This window comes from Sceloporus occidentalis, unplaced genomic scaffold (assembly GCF_023333645.1).
Source record: "Sceloporus occidentalis isolate IW3139 unplaced genomic scaffold, rSceOcc1.0.p SCAF_6, whole genome shotgun sequence".
NCBI lineage: Eukaryota > Metazoa > Chordata > Lepidosauria > Squamata > Phrynosomatidae > Sceloporus > Sceloporus occidentalis.
Window position 1 is genome coordinate 129,168,977 of NW_028316986.1, and position 20,936 is coordinate 129,189,912.

Sequence of the window (20,936 nt, forward strand, 5' to 3'; positions counted from 1 at the left end):
ATAGATAAAATAATAACTGCACAGTACAGTTATTAAAAATTGTTAAAACAATTTCAAATACAATTTCAGGTCAGCTATAGACATTTCAGTTTCCGTCAACCAGTTGGGGGCGTAATTTGCATACAATATAGTGAAATTTTGCTACCTTGTGAACAACATTTGGTTTCCGATTATCCAGAAGAAAGACTTGTGTAGAAAACAGCATTTTCTAGACAAGAAACAGATTTTTTTTTTGGGCAGAAACAAATACATCTGTGTAAAAAATATTACTTAATTGTTTTCGCTATTTCCTGTACCAAAAAAAATTGCCATTTTCAACCAGAAAAAGCTTTTGAAAATGTATTTTTTTTAAAAAAAAAAAACAACTTTCTTGCAGTAGGAAGAAAATAGCTAAAATTACTTACTGCTTTCTTTGAGAAGAAATTTTTTGTTGCTGCCCTTCTGTGTTATTTGGGTAATGGCACCAATGTAGAAAAAACCCACACTTCTCTATCACTGACTGGAAGAGAAAGGGCTGAAGAAACTGGGTTGAAAGAAAGGCTGGGGTACACTGGGAGCAGCACTCATGGCAAAAGAACCTCAAATCCCAAGCAAAACTAAAATATTAATAGCCACTTCACTTGAATGGCAAACCAAACTGTTTCATTGCAAGAACATATGGCATCATGCAAATGACTGAAACTGAATGATTAAACAGGCAGGATGATTATTTGAATGCAAAGCACAAAGGCTATAGCCTTTCAAAAATCAAAGACAAACACTCATTCTAAAAGCTAATGAAATCAGAAGTTCCACTCTTTTTCTCCACCTGAATGCAATGGATAGAAGTTAAGGATGCTGAATGTGCTCTGATTACCTCAATTAATTCTAATATGTGTGCATCTACTTGTACTTCTTAACTGGGATACATCAGGGATCTTTGAGGAAAAGCAAGGTCATACAAAGGGAGGGACAGAGGGATTAAAGAACGGAGGATTTTCATTTAGGATAGGGTTCTGTTATGATGGATGGATGAGAATTATCATGTTATTCCTATCCAGCGGACCTCCCCCCCTTCCTTACTTTCTCTATGATTTTATTTGCTGGGATGTCATTGTGTATAGTGCAATTTCATTGTTTGGACAAGCACAACTAGGCTAAGGGAAGACCTAAACATGCATAGGCAATCTTCCTGTTCATTAAGATCATTTGAGAAGAGGGTTTTCCTGTCCCATCTGTGAGAAAGGTTCATTATCCATCTACAAAGGAGGTGGTTTTGATTTTTTGTGGTTTTTATTATTTATTTATTTATTTTCTAAATTAAAAATATATTGTATCTTTAATGGGAGATATGGGGCTATACAGATCGGCACTTTGTGCTGGCCTGTGGGCAGGGTGAGGGCTGATAGTCCGCATGCTCCAAGCTCTAATGATGACTCCCAGAGGCCATTTTAGCATGCACCCTTCTAGACAGTACACACCATGATGATGCACTTCCATCACAGTGCCCAAATAGTGCAGCGCCAAAGGGGCATCATCATGGCGTGCCGGCGTGCCTATGACACCCCATCTAGGGAGCTAAAAGGAAAATGCTTTTCACAGCTTCTTTTTGCTCCCTTCAGGGACTGGATCAGTGCCACTGTGTGTGGTTGTCATGGCACTGATCCGGGGTGAAAAGGGGAGGCTGCATGTCGCTCATCTGTATAGCCCCATATGTCTGGTGGCAATACTACATTAAATTGCTTTACTAATTCCAACTTTTTAAATAAAACCATTTTTTGTCTTGAATTCATTTTTTTTGTACCTTGACTTTATTGTCTTGATGCTTATGTTTTGCACTGCTTCTGTTGGTCTGAATATTTGCTTTTGGGGTCTATGGCCCTGAAATCATTTTTCTGAATTAAAGCATTGTTAAGAGATTGTTGCTGTTTTAAAGAATGAATAAGAAAAATGAAAGATGTATAGGGAAATCATATATATCAGCTGGACAAATGATCACCCTGGAATTCTGCTTAGGTTCTCACCTTCTCATCTCATACTAGTAATTGGAGCACAGTCTAGATCAGTAGTTCTTCATCTGGAGTCTGCAGACATCTGGGGGGGGGGGCACAATGTCCTTACAGGGGATCTGCAAAGGCCATCTTATTTCACCCTCTCAAGGCCTGTCAGGCTCAACCCCATGCTTAAAAGTGGAGAGTGAAAGATAGAGGGAGAGGGAGGAGGAGAGCGCTTCATCTCTCCCACCAGGTCAAGCAGCAACAGAATGGCTCTGTCTTCCTGCTCTCCCTCTCTCTTTCTCTTGCTTCTGCCTTCCCAGTCCTCCTCACTTTGGCCATATTCTTCCAGGAACTCTGAAAGAAAGGACAAGAAGATTCCTTGACCAAAGATGCTTTGACCCAAAGATCCAAAGATGTCTTGACCAAATAAATCTCCAAATAAAGCGTTCCTCCTCACTTATTGGCTTTCTGGCTCCCTCTCTTTCCTCTTCATGCCTCCTTTCTCCAGAGGGGGGAAAATCTGTATTGTGCAAAATGACAGGCTTTGGAGATGCTGGAGTGCATAGAATTGGAGGTGAAGGAAATGGTGAAAGGTAGGCAGGCAGCCAAATGGGCAAGATGGATGACAGCAGTTCTAGAGCAGAGGGAGGTGCACTCTGGATGTCTGTGAGTGGGGGAGTGTATTGTTTGTATTTGTGTGGCTCTGCCTTCAAGAAAGCACTTGCATCAAAGCAGTTCACAGGATGGAGGAATGAGAAGCAAGTTTGATCCCTCTGCATTTCATGAGCATGCACGCACACACCCAGCAAGCAAAGTCCCAACTCCTTGCACCACTTGACACTATTACTGACACACACACAGTGTTGAAGATATATCAGATAAGTCTTTGGTGCCCAAAAAGCATGGGGACAGGGAGTATGAGGAGATGAGATCTAATCAGCTCAGCTTGGGGGAGTTTTAAAGAAGTCCTTCACTGAACTTCCCAGAAACCTAGCCTGTCCAATGGTATTTCACTTGCCTGTTTTGGTAGGGAGAAAGAGGAAGAGAAGCAATCTATTACAGGAACCTGCAAATTTGATAAGCATGTCCCCTATTCCAAGTCATTTATAAAAATGTTGAATAGCACTTATTAGCCCAGGACAAAACTCTGTGGCATCCCATTAGTCACTTCTGTTCAGGATGAAGAGGAGCCATTGGTGAACCCTTTGGGCTCTGATGGTCAACCAATTACAAATCCACTTAACAGTAGCCAAGCCCAGCTTACATTTTACAGTACTAGCTTTTTTGCAAGAATATCCTGGAGGACCTTGTCAAAAGCCTTACTGAAACAGAGATATGCTACATCCACACATTCCCTTCCTCTACCTATTACTCTTGTCTATTTAGTAGAAAGTGATGATTTGTCTGGCATGACTTGCATTTGAGAAATCTATGTTGATTTTTAGTGATTACAGCATTCCTTTCTAAGTGCATACAGACGGTTGAATTATCTGCTCTACAGTCTTTCCTGGTATTAATATCAGGCTGACTAGGAAGTAATTGGGTCCTCTTTTTTCCTTTTTGAAGATGGGAACAACATTTGCCTTCCTCCAGGTTGTTGGGACTTTTCCTGTTGTTTAGCAGTTCTCAAAGATTATTGCTAGTGGTTTGAGATTATCTCTGACATCTCTTTCAATACTTGTGGATTTAGTTCATCTGGTCCTGGATATCTGAATTCATTTAAAGTAGCAAGGTTTTCCTATACTACTTTTTTTTTTTTTTTACTTATTCTGTCTGCATTCCCCCTACTGAATCATTTCCTCCATTTTCCCCAGCTTCAGCACTGTTCTCCTTTTGGGAGAAGACCAAGGCAAGCAAGGTATTGAATAGTTCTGCCTTTTCTCTGTCCCCTGTTATCATTTTACCATCTTCTCTATGTAGTGACCACACCATTTCCTACAAAAACAACAACAACCCTTTTAATATATTCTTAAAACCTCTCTGGCAAGCCTGAGTTCACTCTGTGCTTTAGCTTCACTGACTTTTTCCTTACAGGTACTGGCTATTTGTTTGAGTTTCTCTTTGGTGATTCCCCCTCCCCTTTTCCATTTTTTGGTATATGTTCCTTTTAAATCTTAGCCCAGTTGAAAGATGTTTAGATGAAGTGGACAAGCTCCTTGGAAGTGTAAGGAAGACGACACGCACTCTCGATCCTTGCCCATTGTGGCTGACCGCCCAGGGAAGGGATGCTATGACTACACTATTACGATCAATAATTAATGCATCCTTTAGGGAGGGCAAATTTCCATCATAGTTAAAATTAGCAGTGGTTAAACCGCTTTTAAAAAAGCCCTCCCTAGATCCCCTGGAGAGAAACAACTACAGACTGGTCTCCCTATTACCTTTTTGGGGCAAGGTGATTGAGAGAGCAGTCGCCTTCCAACTCCAGGCTGTCTTGGACGAAACCGATTATCTGGACCCATTTCAAACTGGCTTTAGGGTGGGATATGGAGTGGAGATGGCCATGGTCGCCTTAAACGATGACCTCCATCTGGGCACAGACAGGGGAAGTGTGACCCTGTTAGTGCTCTTGGACATCTCAGCGGCTTTCGATACCATCGACCATGGTATCCTTCTGGAACGCTTGAGGGAGTTGGGTAATGAGGGCACTGCGCTCCAGTGGCTCTGATCCTACCTCCCGGGCAGGTTCCAGATGGTGAGGCTGGGGGACAGTTGCTCTTCTAGAAAAGAGCTGACATCTGGCATCCTTCAAGGCGCCATTCTGTCCCCCATGCTATTTAACATTTACATGAAACTGCTGGGAGAGATCATCCAGAGACATGGGGTGTGGGGTTATCAGTACACTGACACCCAAATATGCTTCTCTATGCCTCCGACTGTTACATTGACTAAGGATGACTTATCCCCGCTGAATCCCTGCCTTGAGTCAGTAATGGGCTGGATGAGGAAAAACAAACTCAAACTGAATCCAGAGAAAACGGAGGTACTTGCCATAGGTTCCTTAGGTCCAGGGAGGGAAATTTGTCCACCACTCCTTGATTCGATCACTCTTCCCTTGAAGGATGAAGTTCGCAGTTTGGGAGTACTTCTGGATCTGTCTCTACGTTTGTCATCTCAAGTGGATGCGACGGCCAGAAGTGCTTGGTACCAACTTCAGTTGATACGCCAACTGTGACCCTACCTCGACCAAAAGGACCTTGAAGCTGTAGTACATGCTCTGGTAATCTCTTGTCTCGACTTCTGCAATGTGCTCTACATGGGGCTACCCTTGTATCAAATTTAGAAGCTCCAATTAGTGTAAAACGCAGCAGCCAGGCTGGTCAGTAACTCTTTGAGATTTGACCATATAACACCTATCTTGAAAGATCTACACTGGCTCCCAATTAGCTTCCGGGCACAGTACAAGGTGTTGGTTATTATCTTTAAAGCCCTACATGGCTTGGGTTGGGGTTACTTACGGGAACACATCTCCCTATACAATCCTCCCCACACTCTTAGAACAAGTGGGAAGAATTTGTTGGAAATACCATCATCCAAACATGTTTTGACTTCCCTGACGGCATTTAGTATAGCTGCCCCCAGACTTTGGAATGGACTCTCAGAAGAGACCCGCCTTATTACATCTCTAGAAATCTTTAAGAAGGCGGTAAAGACAGAACTCTTTTGCCGTGCTTATCCTCCTGACCTCCTATGAAGATCATTAGCATGGAACAAGATCAGCTAACCCCTTGATTGATGGATGCTACTGTTTTTAGATTCTGATGTTTTTTATGTTTTTATTTTATTGTGGTTTTAATGCTGTTGTAATTTTAACTTTGTGATTTTAAACTTGTTGTGATCCCGCTTCGATCCATGGGGAGAGGCGGGAAGATAGAAATAAAAATTATTATTATTATTATTATTATTATTATTATTATTATTATTATTATCCATCCTGGTTTCTTTAGAAACCTCCCATGTTCCCTCCTCACTTGAAATTTTTGAAATTGTTCCTTCATTTTTAAGAAACTCCCACCCATTATAAACTCTTTCTCTTTTAGTATTTGATCACGGGATCACACCCAGTATCACCCTACATTTACTGAAAGCCATCTTCTAAAAAGGCTTCCCTTTTCCTCTGTGTAACAAACTCCAGGAGACAAAGCCAGCATGATCCTAGGCTGTATCAATAGTATAGTGTATAGAGCTAGGGAATTAATCAGACCTCACCTGGAATATTCTGTCCAGTTCCAGATGCCACAGTTCAGGAATGATATTGACAAGCTGGAGCGTCTCTAGGGGAGGGTGACCAAAATGGTAAAAAGTTTGGAAATCATGCCTTATGAGGGGTAGCTTAGGGAGCTGGGTATGTTTAGCCTGGGAAGAGGTAACATGATAGCCATGTTTAGATATTTGAAGGGATGTCATAGTGAGGATGGAACAAACTTGTTTTCTGCTGCTCCAGACACTAGAACATAGAGCAATGGATTCAAATTACAGGAAAAGAGATCGCACCTAAACATTAGGAAGAACCTTTTGATAGTAAGAGCTGTTCAACAGTGGAACACATTGATCCCGGAATGTGGTGGAGTCGCTTTCTCTGGTAGGGTTGCCATAATTCTCTGTTAAAAACTGGACAAAATGTAGGACAAAATTTAGACCAAAATATAGGACAAATGTAGGATAACATTTAGCCCAAAATGTAGGACATTTAAGGTCCTCCATTTTTCTTAAATGTCCTACATTTGGGCTAAATTTTATCCTACAATTGGTCTAAATTTTGTCCTACATTTTGTCCAGGTTTTTAGTAGAGAATTATGGCAACCCTATTCTTTGGAGATTTTTAAACAGAGGCTGGATTGCCATCTGGCAGGAGTGTTTTAATTGTGTAGTCCTGAAAGGCAGGGGGTTGGACTGGATGGCTCCTATGGTCTTTTCCAACTCTATAATTCTATGAAATAGGAATATCAGTGTGAAGCTGGGCTGTAAAAACATCTTGTGATTGCTGATATTCTAGTTAAGATTGTTCATATTCACAATTTAAGGTAGTACTCTGAAGATCTTACAACACCCTAGAGAGAACTTGATTCTGGTCTGAGACCAAAATGGCCATTTTCCCCAATGCCACAATTTTCCTAATTTTACTTTTACAAAACTCCTCTCTGTATGCAGATCTATCAGTCTTTTTCCCTGTTTGAAGCTTAGTGCCCAACACAGCAAGGTCAACAGGGCAGACTGATAGATCACAATGGCACGAAACAACCCATCCAAACTACTTTTACTAGTTCATGCAACCATGTAAAAATTATTTCACATTCCAAAAACTAAAAGGCCCCAAAGACACACATGAAAACACACAGATTATCTCCAAAACTAACAAGAACAAGAACTACTTCACATCTTGTGGCAGCTCCCATTGAATAGACTTTTAAAAAAAAAAGTTGTCCTGTTTCCTGCTCTCAGACAAATCAATCAAGAATTTATGTTTAATCACTCAAGTGTGTAATTACTGTACAACTGCTACAGAGAAATGTGCCAGTGTAAGTACTATCCTATACTATATATCCAGTATTCACACGCAACCCTTTTGATATAATGATTGAGATTTTGTTTGGAATAATAATAGAACATATATGTGGTGAGTCCATAGTTTTACCAATGACCATAAATCTTTGTTAAACTTTCAGTCTTTGTTAAAAAGATTACTCCTCATGCTCTTGGAGTACCTTATTATTATAACAGGTGCTATAGAAGAAAATGTACCAGTCTTTCCCAGTATACAATTCTTCACTCTCATGTATCATAGCATTTTGACTTAAAAAAAACAGAGCACAATTTTCTTCATATTAACTATATTGACATTTATGAAAAGATCTGTTAGTACAATAGTATTTTTCATCAAAGTACTTAAGATGTTACAAATGCTTTTAGTTTCACTTTAGCCAGCTTCTCCAAAAGAGAAGGGACATTCCTCTGTGTACCAGTTATATTAGAAGAAATGTTTGTGCTGATTTGTGGATGAAATGTTTGAAATGTAGAAGAGGAAGCCAAGAATTATTATTTTTTTTTTTTTTTAATTATTATCTTTATTGGTTAAAAGAAATTACATACATACATATATACACATGTTACATCATTACACATTGTAACAAACTTCTACACATCATTACGTATACAAAGAGAGAGAGAGAGAGAAGAAAAAGAAAAGTCTCCTGATGGAAAGGCTCATCGGGCTGTGATATTTTGTCTCTTTTTATTCATTAATACCTTTGTGAAGTCATCTAATTTTCTATATACCGCTTATATTCTCTTTATGCTAGTCTTATATATTCTCTTTTTCAATATGAAAGATTTCTACTCTGCAATATTAACCCATTGCAGTCCTTATTAATTTTCCATTCTTCTACAAATTTATGAAATAAATTTAACCATTTTTCTTTCCTTCTTGATGAATTCCATTAGTGGCATCCAGCTTTTTTTCCGTTTGTTCCAATCTCTGTCCCTAATCAAGCAGGTAAGTTTGTCCAATTCAAAATATGTCATCAATTTTTGAAACCAGTCGTCCCATGTCGGGTAGTTTTTCCTTTTCCAGTACATAGCATAGACTGCACGTGCGGCCGATATCATGTAAAATAAAAGTACACCAAAATTATTTTCTAATTGTATATTCTCAATCATATTCAATAAATAAAATTTTGGATCTAACTTAAATTGACAGTTTAATATAACTTGAATTTTCCCATGAATTTGATTCCAATATTTTTTTGCTAATTCACAGCTCCACCACAGATGTAAAAAAGAGCCCGGTGCACTCCCACATTTCCAGCAAATTGGGTTACTATTTTTATAAATTTTAGATAATCTAGTGGGTGTAAGGTACCACCGGTTTTGCATTTTGAAGTAACTTTCCTTAATATCTGTGCATACAGTGTGTTTTAATCTGCATTTCCAATTTTTTTCCCATTGCTCCAAGGGTATTACTTCGTTCAAATCCTGAGCCCATTTGACCATCATAGGTTTCACTGTTTCCTCAAGCATTTCCATTCTTAAGAGGAACTTATAGAATGAGGATACTTTTTTAATACTATTTTCAAAGATGATTTTATCAAACTCTAATGTTGTCAATTCTATTCCCATTAGCTTATTATCCAACATAAATCTCTCTTTGATTTGCCTATAAAGAAACCAGTGTAGAGAAAAACCATTATCACAGAGCTCCTCTTGGGATCTTAATTCTAACATATTAGTTTTATGGTCAACTTTAACCAAGTCTTTATAATTCAACCATCTCATGGGTAATATATTATCCTTTCTATGAAAAGCCTCATTCACTGATACCCAATAAGGTAATTTTCTATAAATTAAAGATTTAAATTTAACCCATACTCTAATTAAAGATTTTCGCACGCAGTGATTGAGAAATACCTTATTAATTTTCACTTTGTCATAAAAAAGATATGCATGCAACCCATAAATCAAATCTACAGTTTCTAAGTTCAGCAATTCTCTATTCTCCAGTTTAAACCATTCAGTCAGCCAGTCAAAACAACAAGAGTAAAAGTAAATTTTAAAACTTGGCAGCCCCATTCCACCTCTTCTCCAGTCGTCCTGCATCGTCTTAAATCTCACTCGGGGTCTTTTCCCCTCCCATATAAATTTACTAATATCACTTTCCCATTGCACAATAGGTTTTTCATTTGAAATAATCGGAATAGATTGGAACAAAAAAATAATTTTTGGCAATATATTCATTTTTACCGTGGCTATCTTTCCCAACCAGGATAGCCCGAGCTTCTTCCAGTTTACCATATCACGTTTGATATTTTGCCACATTTTAACATAATTATTTTTATAGAGATCTAGATTTTTAGTACTCAACCAAATTCCCAGGTATTTTACTTTATTTTTTATTGAATAACTAGATCTTTCTTCTAACAGATTTTTATCTGCTTTACTTAAATTCATTGTAAGCATAGATGTTTTTTCTTTATTAACTACCAGTCCTGAGACTTCCCCGAATTGCACTAATACTCTATTCACATTTGAAATTTGTTCTATAGGATTTGATAGCGTTAAAATCAAATCATCAGCATAGGCTTTAAGTTTAGTTTCTTTACCTTTAATTTTAATTCCTTCTATATTCTTATCATTTCTAATGGATATTGTTAATATTTCCAAAACTAGGATAAATAAAAGTGGAGATAGCGGACAGCCTTGCCTAGTACCCTTAAAGATTTTTATATTTTTAGATCTATCTCCATTTATTATCAAAGATGTTTGTTGATTTTTATATATTTGTCCAATCCAATTACAAAATTCATAACCAAAGTTCATCCTTTCAATAGTTTCCTTTAAAAATAACCAATTAACTCGATCAAAAGCCTTTTCAAAGTCTAAAAAGACTACCGCCAACTTCTTGTCACTTCTTTTTTCATGATATTCTATGGTATCTATTACATATCTAATATTATCTCTCATTTTCCTACCAGGCAAAAATCCTCTTTGGTCCTTATTGACCCAATCTTTTAGAATCTTCTTCAATCTAGTAGCCAGGATAGACGCGAAAATTTTATAATCGGTATTCAATAAAGCAATAGGGCGATAGTTTGTTGGGTCAGAATTATCTTTCCCATCTTTGGGTATTAAAGTAGTATTAGATTCAGACCAAGATTTAGGAAACTCGCCCCTACAAATATTATTCAATGTGATTTGTAATGGATTTATCAATTCTTCTGTGAAAATTTTGTAAAACTCTGCTGGGAGCCCATCCGGGCCTGTAGCCTTGCCTCTTTTGGATTGGTGTATTGCATCTCTAATTTCTTGGAGAGTTATTTCTCTATTTAATGCCTGTTTTTGTTCTTCTGAAATTTTAGGAATACTTTTTTTTCCCAAATAATTTTGGACTTTTATTTCATCAATATGGGATTGTCTAAACAGATGACTATAATAATTAACAAAAATTTGATTAATTTCCGTTTGCTTACTATATGTATTTCCATTATAATTTATCTTCAATATTTGTCTTTTTTGAGTTTGTTTTCTTAGTCTATAGGCTAAAAATTTGCCTGGTTTATTGGCCGATTCAAAATATCTTTGCTTTGCATATTTCATTTTTTTATTTAATTGCTCTACCAACAGTAAGGCAATCTGACTCCTTATTAATTTAATATCTTTCACAAGATCTTTATTTTCCCCTGTAGTTTGTAACTGTTTCTCTTTATTTTTTAGTTGTTCTTGTAATTCTGCCAGTTCTTTGTTCTTTTCCTTTTTCCTTTCTGCTCCTTTTTTGATGTAAAAACCTCTTATAACTGGTTTCATTGCATCCCAAACTACATGGGTTTTAACTTCATTATTCAGATTATCCTTGAAATAATTCTTCAATTCAGTTTTTGCTTCTAAAATGACCTTTTCGTCATTTAACAATATGTCATTCAATCTCCAATTGTATTTTTTACTGCCCAGGCATATTTCCATAATAATTGGCTTATGATCTGACATAATGTTAGGCAATATATCAACTTGTTTGACTCTAGAACTAAATATAGGTGAGATTAGAAAAAAATCTATCCTGGCCCACGAGTTGTGTGGGCTGGAGAAAAAGGTATAATCTCTGGCTGACGGATTTTTAATTCTCCATATATCACATACGTTACAAAAATCAATTAGATCAAAATATGATTTTGGCAGTTTTCCTTGTTTAAGTTTGATTGTTTTTTTAGAGAGTCTATCCAATTGAGGTTCAGTGACCCCGTTCCAATCGCCCATTAAAATGGCATTATCAAAAGCAATTTCCTTAATTTTGTTCAATAACTTCTGGTAAAATTTATCTTTTTTCTCGTTGGGTGCGTATATACCCAAAACTAAAGTTTTTTGTTCTTGCATATTTATTATAACCCCTATATAATGACCGTTTTTATCATTTAATACCTCTATTGCTTCTAAATTAGCTTTTAAATATAATACCACCCCTTTTTTTCTTTTTTCAAAGGCTGATACAAAATGTTGTCCTAATTTAGGGTTATTCAAAAAATGCGTTTCACCTTTTTTAATATGTGTCTCCTGGAGACATGATATATCTGTTTTTAAAGTTTCTAAATAATGGAATACTTTTTTCCTTTTTTCCAATCTATTTATACCTTTGATATTCCATGAGATGATTTTCAGGTTGTTATTCATTTTCTAATTGTACGTTTTCTTCTGAGTCTGACTTTTTAGTATCGTTTTTATCTAGAATAGTCTCCTCTTCGCTACTGTCGTCATTTTCTTTATCACTTTCTTTGTTCTCCTCATTATCATTTAACTCTTGATTCTCTTTCTGACTGAGATTAGTTGTTAATTCTTGATTTATGTCTTTACTTTGTTGACTCTGGAGTATCTCTATTTCTCCTTGGTTTATTTTGTCCTGGCAGCCTTCCTCTGTTGGTATCTTTTTCTGTTTTGGGTTACGTAAGTAGTATTCTCTAACCTTTTGTTCTTCTTCTTTATTTTGTTTATTTTGTCGAGCTTGTTCTTTCTTGTACTCTTTTGTCATAAAATTTAATATTTTCTTTGCTTCAGCTACAGTTTTTATTTCATATCTCTTTTTTCTATACCAAAATAAAAGTCCTTCCGGTATAAGCCATCGATATGGAATGTTTATTTTCCTTATTATTATAACAGGTGCTATAGAAGAAAATGTACCAGTCTTTCCCAGTATACAATTCTTCACTCTCATGTATCATAGCATTTTGACTTAAAAAAAACAGAGCACAATTTTCTTCATATTAACTATATTGACATTTATGAAAAGATCTGTTAGTACAATAGTATTTTTCATCAAAGTACTTAAGATGTTACAAATGCTTTTAGTTTCACTTTAGCCAGCTTCTCCAAAAGAGAAGGGACATTCCTCTGTGTACCAGTTATATTAGAAGAAATGTTTGTGCTGATTTGTGGATGAAATGTTTGAAATGTAGAAGAGGAAGCCAAGAATTATTTTGATACTCTACACCAGCCTTGCTATGCCAATGGAGGTGGCAACTATGGTGTGGCAGCAGGAGGAAAAAAGGATACAGGTGAGTGGCCAGGAAGACTGTAAGACAAAGTTGTCATCATTTGGAGGGGAAGGCTGCTAACTCCAAACAGACTTTTTCTCCATTGTTTGGCTTTTATTTGCTTTCTCAGAGCCAGGTGAACAACACTGAAGAATATTGAACAGCTGGCTTGGAAAATCACCTCTGCCATGAGACAGCCAATTTTCCAAGCTGACCTACACAGAGCACACTGGCTCAAAGGACCCTTCCAAAATGCCAAGCATTGAAGAATAAGCTGTGGCCAAGATGACCAGATGTCATAACTGCAAAGCACGACAAGGCACCATAAAATGTAGGGCATTCAAGAAAAATGTAGGACATTACCAAATAAAAGCTACAAACACTAATATAAATATAAATTCATGCTTCTTAGTCATGCTCAAAAAGGACATTTTTGAATTCCTCCTGGGCAGAAAGTTGAAATGTAGGACATGGCTTTGAAAAAGAGGATGTCTGGTCACCTTAGCTGTGGACCCCTTTCCTCTATTACAATGCTGCTGCCTTTGTCTCCTTCTCCTCTAAGGGTGTAGTTATGCTAACAAATAGAGTCTTGAGTATTGTATTTAAACATTTCTTTCCCAACTGGACTAGACAGAGGGAGTAGAGAGAACACTTGGCTGCTCCTGCCATCACTTTCTTTCCCTTTTGCCTCCAGATATTCCCCTTCAGTGCCATGAGAGCACTGAGTTGGAGGAAACTACTCAAATGTGTAAACCTATTTAAATGGTTGAGCAAAGATCACTTTTAATCACACATTTCTGTGCTCTGTTCTCTTAGTCTTTCCATCCAGAGAACATGTGCTGTTGCAGTTCAACAACCTTTAAGCTCATGGATCACTATGAGAATTTCTCTGCACAAATAACCAGAGGATGGGAGGCGGATGACAGTGTTGTATTAAAACAACTCCAGCTACTTGAAGTTCCCAAGTGAGTTGGGATGTTTCTGCCATAATTAGTGAGAAAACAAGAAAGCAGTCCAGCAGCTACATATTCTGTATCAGGAAATGGATAAAGATAGATGCTGTTGGGTTTATGTATTTATTTATTTCTGGATTTATGTATTCCTGCTATACATCCTGAAGCTTATATCTGCCTTATGGATGCATCTTGCATTTCCCCAACTTTCTATGGCAAATGAAGAGTTTCACACATATGACATTTCTCCTACAGCTCTCATCATTCTGCCCAGTTGTCTAACCTTTCTCGCTTGACCATTACTATTTCTTTGTTTCTCATTGCAGCAAACCCATCGTCTCTAGTTTGGGCCTTACAGACAAAGCTTCTGCTATCACATTCTTCTCTTTTTAGGCTCTTTTTTACTAGGAAATGACCAGCTTCCCCATGAGTCAAAAAACTAAGCCAGCCAGGAACTCCTTCTCCTTGAAATGAGATCTATAGTATATTCAGTATGTAAATCACAGTTGTGATATGGGCTTTATTACAGACCTTAAGTGAACTGTACAAACCACTGAACACTATTCTCTAAATAGCTCATTTGAAGTCTGAGATAGACGAGGGAGGATTTCCCATATCCTTGGCATGCAAGTAACTGTCAGTGATAGGTGGATAGATAGACAGACAGACAGACAGACAGACAGACAGACAGACAGACAGACAGACAGAGCTATGTAGAATGAAATAGTCTATTAAAAGACTAGATTAGTTAAAGACATAGATTATCTCTGCCATGGAAGCTACAAACACTGATCTACCATATAGGCCCATAGCAAGTACAAAGATCATGACGAGTGAAGGTACTGTATACAAGTGAAGGTACCCACTCTGTAATCTCCCTCTGGGGAGAGAAATGAATTTTCAAAGAACATTGAGCCAATGAATGCCTCCTATTTCAAAGAGAAGTTGGCTATGCAATGTACTAATTGGCTTTCCCCTCCTTATCATTTCATTATTGCACTATGAAGATGATGTGTTGATTGACTGACTTCTGTAGAACTCAGAGAACCATCCTTCTTCATCCAGATATTATTTTTTAAAAAACTAACACTCTCCAAATTGGTTAATTATGGGAGTATGGACTCCTCAGACTTTGAAATGAATACCTATACTGAGTGTGAGGAGACCTAGCCTCATGTAGTGGTTTGAGTGTTAGACGATGACTCTGCAGACCAGGGTTCAATGACCTACTTGGCTATGGAAACCCCCTGGGTGACTCTGGGCAAGTCACACACTCTCAGCCCCAGAAAACCCCATGATCGGTTCCCCTCAGGATCACTATAAGATGAGAATGACTTGAAGGCAAACAGCAGCAACAACTGAGCATGAGAAAAGTGTAAAACAGTGAAACCCCCAAGCTATTCTTGGCACATGGTGATGGGACAAAAGTCTGCCCTGGAACTGTAGCAGGTACATGTGTCATGGAAGGAGAGAGTCCAGAGTAAGAGTGGGGTGGGGATGGAAACACCTGCAGAGTCTCCCCCTTCCACCAAAATCCTCTGTAAAAATTCCTCACAAGGGGAAAAAAGATACAATTCCAAGACTATTACCTAATTCTATGAAAAGCTGCATTTCCCAGTCACTCATGTGGCTTACATCAAGCTAATACCTTGAAAACAGACTTTTTCCCAGGGAAAGATGACTCTTTTCCTCCTGATGGTGCCCCCAGCAGCAAGGCACCCTCTGTTGTTACATGTGTTGCTTTCATTTGAACCTAACCATTGTGGAGATGTCATATTTTTTTTTCAGACTTAATAAAAAAAAGTGCCACCAGCAGCATGTTAACACATAATGCTAATTAAATTGCACCAAATTACTCAGCAGTAGTTCAGATGGATTTTAAAAAAAAACAGGTAGAAAGCACTAATTACCCATCCATGACATATTTCCAAGTCTAATGAGAAATGTATGCGTTGTTGAACTTGCATTGCTTCACCTTACAGTAGTTGCTTTTCAGAAGGTTAGATAAATCTCATCAGCAGGGTAAGGAGAGAGGGAGACTGTGAATTGCAATTACTCTAAAGCTTTCTGTTTTTGCAGAACAGCAAAATATGTAGATCAGGTTGTCATGCCCATTCATCTTGGCTTGCTGGCTATTTTGATTCTGTTAGGCTGAAGAGTCTGAAGGCCAGCATGGTGTGATGGGTTGAGCATTGGACTAGGACACTGAGAGACTATGATTCAAATCCTAGCTCTGCCATGTAAACCCACTGGGTGACCTTGGGCAAGTCACACTCTCTCAGCATCATAGGATGGTGAGGGCAATCCCTCTCTGAAGTATGGGGCTATATAGTCTGCAACTGCCCCTTTACTGGCCGGACCAATGCTGCGCCACTGATCCAGCCTCTGTGGAGCACAAAAAGGAGCTATCGGCTCCTTTTTGTACCATCAAAGGGGTACCATAGCTGCCATTTGGGCACTGCAACACATCATGGCACACACCGTGTACACCAGCATGCACCACAGTGGTGCCCTGCCAATGGCGGTAGGCCTTGGAGCATGCTCAGCCCTCACCCAACCCACAGGCTGGCACTTTCACCAGTCTGTTCAGGACCAAACTTGCCAAGGAAACCCTATGGCAGGTTCACCTTAGAGTTGTCATGAGTCAGAAACAACTTGAAGGCACACAACAACAACAACAACTACAACAGGTTGAAGAGATCCCACAGATTGGAAGACAGCTAGAAGAAGGGATTGCTTCTGGTAGTATGTAGATATTTTCTTTCCAAGTGGCTGTGTTCTTTGAAAAGGTACAAAGCCTGTTTTTCTTAGGCTCCCTAATTCTGTAGCCCTGTTCGTAATATTATGGAATGGGCATGTGTGATTGGGAAACAGGGATTAATTTGTGGGTGGAATGCCAATCTCACCAGCTCATTTCCTAGTTTTTTCACTCCTATTCACCACCTTTTTTATTACCACAGAACAACCCAATATATTATATGTTGTTCTAAGTAGCATTCTGGAGTGGAGAGGAATGCCCACTGCCGTAGAGTTAGCACTACACTCTGCTCTAGCAAGGCATGCTGGAGTATGTAAAAATGACAGCAATCAGGAGGCAAGACTAGGGGTAAGTGACCCTCAGCCTTGAAATTCACCCTTCTCGCCATGCAAAGGAGGGTGAATTGGTTTGGCTGTTTCTCCATCTTTCTTTTGGCATACTGTTTACATTCTCATTTGCGATCTTTCAACTGCATTGGCAGAAGAGAGCTCTTTTACCCTATCCCATGCCCAATTCAGTTGAAAGTTCTCAAATGAGAAGTTTTGGCTCAGTATTTGCTTGATCGTAAGTGTCTAAAAATATGTCAAAGGAAAAATGGTGCTATACTATGGGAAGGAAGGAAGACCATTCTCAAAGTATTTTCTGTTCACTAAAAACTATTTCTGTCTTCAGCCTTATTCTATCAACTTAAAGTTTCTTCTTTCTGAGTATTTTTGTGACACTGTCCTCTACCCATTTACTGCCCATCTCACCAATTGCTCCTTTTCCATTTATTTTGAGGGCTCTTTCCTTTAACCTCTTCTACTCTCCAAAGGGGCCCTGCAAGGTTCATTTCTCTATTGTCTATTTTTTCCTGTTCTGTGTTCACTCTCACAGGCTGCTCTCTCATTAGCTCTTCTGGCTTTACGTGCTGCTGCAACTGTGATGATTTCCAAATCTATTTTATATCCTGATTTCTCAGCAAGGCTCAGTTATTCTTTCCCCGGTGTGTGGAAAGAGAGTTTCACATGCCCTTGGCATAATGTTGGAAGCTCATCATGACAGAGCATAAGGAAGGAATCTGAGTTAAATGAGATCTTCAGTTAATCCCCTGCCCCCTACAAACACTTACAGTTTAACATGTTGTGTTAAGAGGTTTCCATGTTCACCAAACTCCAATATGTCAGGAAATTACATCTGCTGGGGCTGCTTCCTAATGCGGAATGTTAGTTTTGTTTGCATCGTTTTTGATGTTTTTGTCATTTTTGATGTTCTAGTCATTTTGGATGTGTGGTGACCCAAAGGCAAACCTATCATGTGGTTACCTTGAAAAAATTGTGAACTAGGTGGGCTGGAAATCTCTTGCAAGATAACTGGGGAAATGGAAAGTAGAAGCATAGTGTTGAGTAAGGAAATGGGAACACAGTGGCAATGTTAATGATAAAAAGAGAGCAATAGGAGAACTTCACCTTCAAGATCAGGTAGAGCAGGGGTGGGCACAAGTGGGGTGGTTCCCTCCCACTTTGCACCTGTCTGATGGCTTCACTGGTACATTTGGTTGAACCTGAACTGATGAGATTTCCAGATGCTATTTTGGCCAATTTTGCTGCTGATTTTTCCCATTTTTGTGTGTGTGAGAGAGAGAGATTTGAGGGGCTTTGGAAGATCAGCAAACCATTATGGTTTGGGCATATTTTAGGCTGTTTGAGGGCAAAAGAATTATCACCCATTAAAGCATTTGCTTGAGGATGCTGTGGCACTTCTGAAAGGTTTCAGGGGCCACACTTGGCATCCCAAAGGCTGCATGCAGCCCATGGGACGCACTTTACCCTCCTTGAGGTAGAGGGAACTCTACCGATGCTGCTGGAAACAGCAAACAGGACTTTAGGCAGGATTTGTGTTTCTTGATTCCATTATAATAATCCTAATTATGTCATTGTGTGTGTGTGTGTGTGTGTGTGTGTGTGTGTGTGGTGTCAATAAGGTTCTTATGCCTCCTTCTCCTTGCTTTTTGTTCTGGTCATGAAGTACTGTGTTTAGCCATCAAGTGTGTTCTCTGTGTTGTGTGCCTTCAAATTGTTTCCAACTTATGGCAACCCTAAGGCCATATCATGGAGTTTTCTTGACAAGATTAGTTCAGAAGAGGTTTGCCATTGACATCCTCTGAGGCTGAAAGAATGTGACTTGCCCAAGGTCACCCAGTGGGTTTCATGGCTGAGGTAGGAATCAAACCCTGACCTTTCAGTCCCACCACCTTCATAGACACATCTCATGGGGACATGAGACAGAACCTTCTTGTGATTGTTCTGGAGCTGCCTTTCTTCCTTGACAGGTAAAGACTTAAAAAAATCTGACAGCTCTTCTAGAATGAAATGATTTAAAGAAAGGGCTGTTAAACGGTTGTTTTACCACTTTTAATTGTACAAATCATTAACTGCTTTTTATTTTTTTAAATTGCATGTTTCAAATTGTTTTTAATGTAATGGACAGTCTAATTATATTTTAATGTTAACCTTTTGAATGTTTTAACTATATTGCATTTGTTTGAATTTGGAAGAAGCCTTGAGTCCAGGTTTGGGGGAAAAGACAGGATACAAGTAAAGATGGTGATAATTACATTTGCTATTTCTGAGATGTTGTAAAGGTGACTGGCTGCTCTTTACCTGAGCTGTTGGCAGAGGGCCAGAGAAGGAGAAGAGTCCAGGGAAGAGGAAGGGGTGGATAGCTATTGATATTTTCCTTGGAAAAGAATAGAAAAGTTTGGGAGAAGACACACCAGGTGAAGAGAACAAATACACTTTGGCGAGAGCCCATAATAGTGAAAGTAAGTGGGAGATGAGAAGTGGGAGAAAGAGTGAGTGGAGAGGTGGGGGACATAGGTGAAGAGGGTAGGACACAATCAAAATAAGCAACCAACCCGTTTACAGAAAGCCTCCACTTTACCTTTATTTCCAAACATATTTCCCTTGTGTAACTAACAGAAGACATTGCCTGTAATCAGAGATAGCATGAACATTTTTTTCCCCTCCAGAACTATAAATTGACTGTACACCTACCTCCACATGTCAGCTTTGCTTACCCACTTCCAGTTGTCACCAGCCTACACAGCATATTATGAATACTGCTTTCTGGCATGCATGTCGGCATGGATGAATAACTGCTTTGATTAATGGGGAAAAATACTCCAAGTAAACACACATTTCTTAATATGGTTTCGAGTAAATAAATAAATAAAAAATCAGATGCTTGGAAATTCTTCACCTGTTAAAAATTCACGAGCTATTAAATCTGCATGCTTTTTGTCTTTAATTTTACTCTACATCTGGTAATATAGTTCTTGTACCAAACCTTGATAGACTTCAAACACTTCACTTAGTACTGATTTAGCCAAACACATACTTCACTGCATTTAAAGCTTGTGAGGCCCCAGTTGTTATAAACCTGTCTCTGAAATGTAACAGTAATGTTGTTGAGGAATACTCCCCCCCCCCCCCAATTAATTAAGACATTTTCTGGTCAAGTGACTGGTTGTCTTTTAAATGGATTGTTTCATTTAGAACATTAAATGGCTGGACTGTATTACTTTCATATATCTACTGTTTATGTCATGGTTATATTTCAGGAAGGCTGTTAAACTGGAGAAGAAGAAAAAGAAACTATCACAGAGAGGAAATTACTGGCCTAGATTGAGAGAGAGAGAATGAGAGGAAGTTTTGAAGTTTGGACAAAGTTCATAAAGTTCTACTTTATTTCAGTTAACTTAATGTGATCTTGCCCCCAGACACAGTATCTGAAGGAAAGACAATAATTTGTGAAGAAAATTATTACTGTCAGGTTTGTGATAGGTGTTAAGATGCTCCAGTGATAGGTGTATCAATTATACATTTAGATTTATAATTCAAGACTGCAAAGTTGCATCAGTTACAAGTGCTTCACTTGCATGGAAATTACATGAGCTGAGTAAAATATATGGGAGTTGCATAAAAACATGAAGAGAGCTGGTAGATCAGACCAAAGGCTAATCTAACTCAGCGTTCTGTCCCACAGTTGTTCACCGGTTGCCTCTAGGAAACTCCAAGCTAGGCATCAATACAACAAGACCTTCCTATTCATGCTGGTGCTGAGATAACAGAGGCAACATATTACTACCATGGCTCATAGCCATTTATAGTTCCATATGCCATTAATTTTTGTCTTCACCCTTTTTGAGCCCCCAAAGATTTTGGTTACAGTTTCCACAGTTTATTCACTGTGTGAA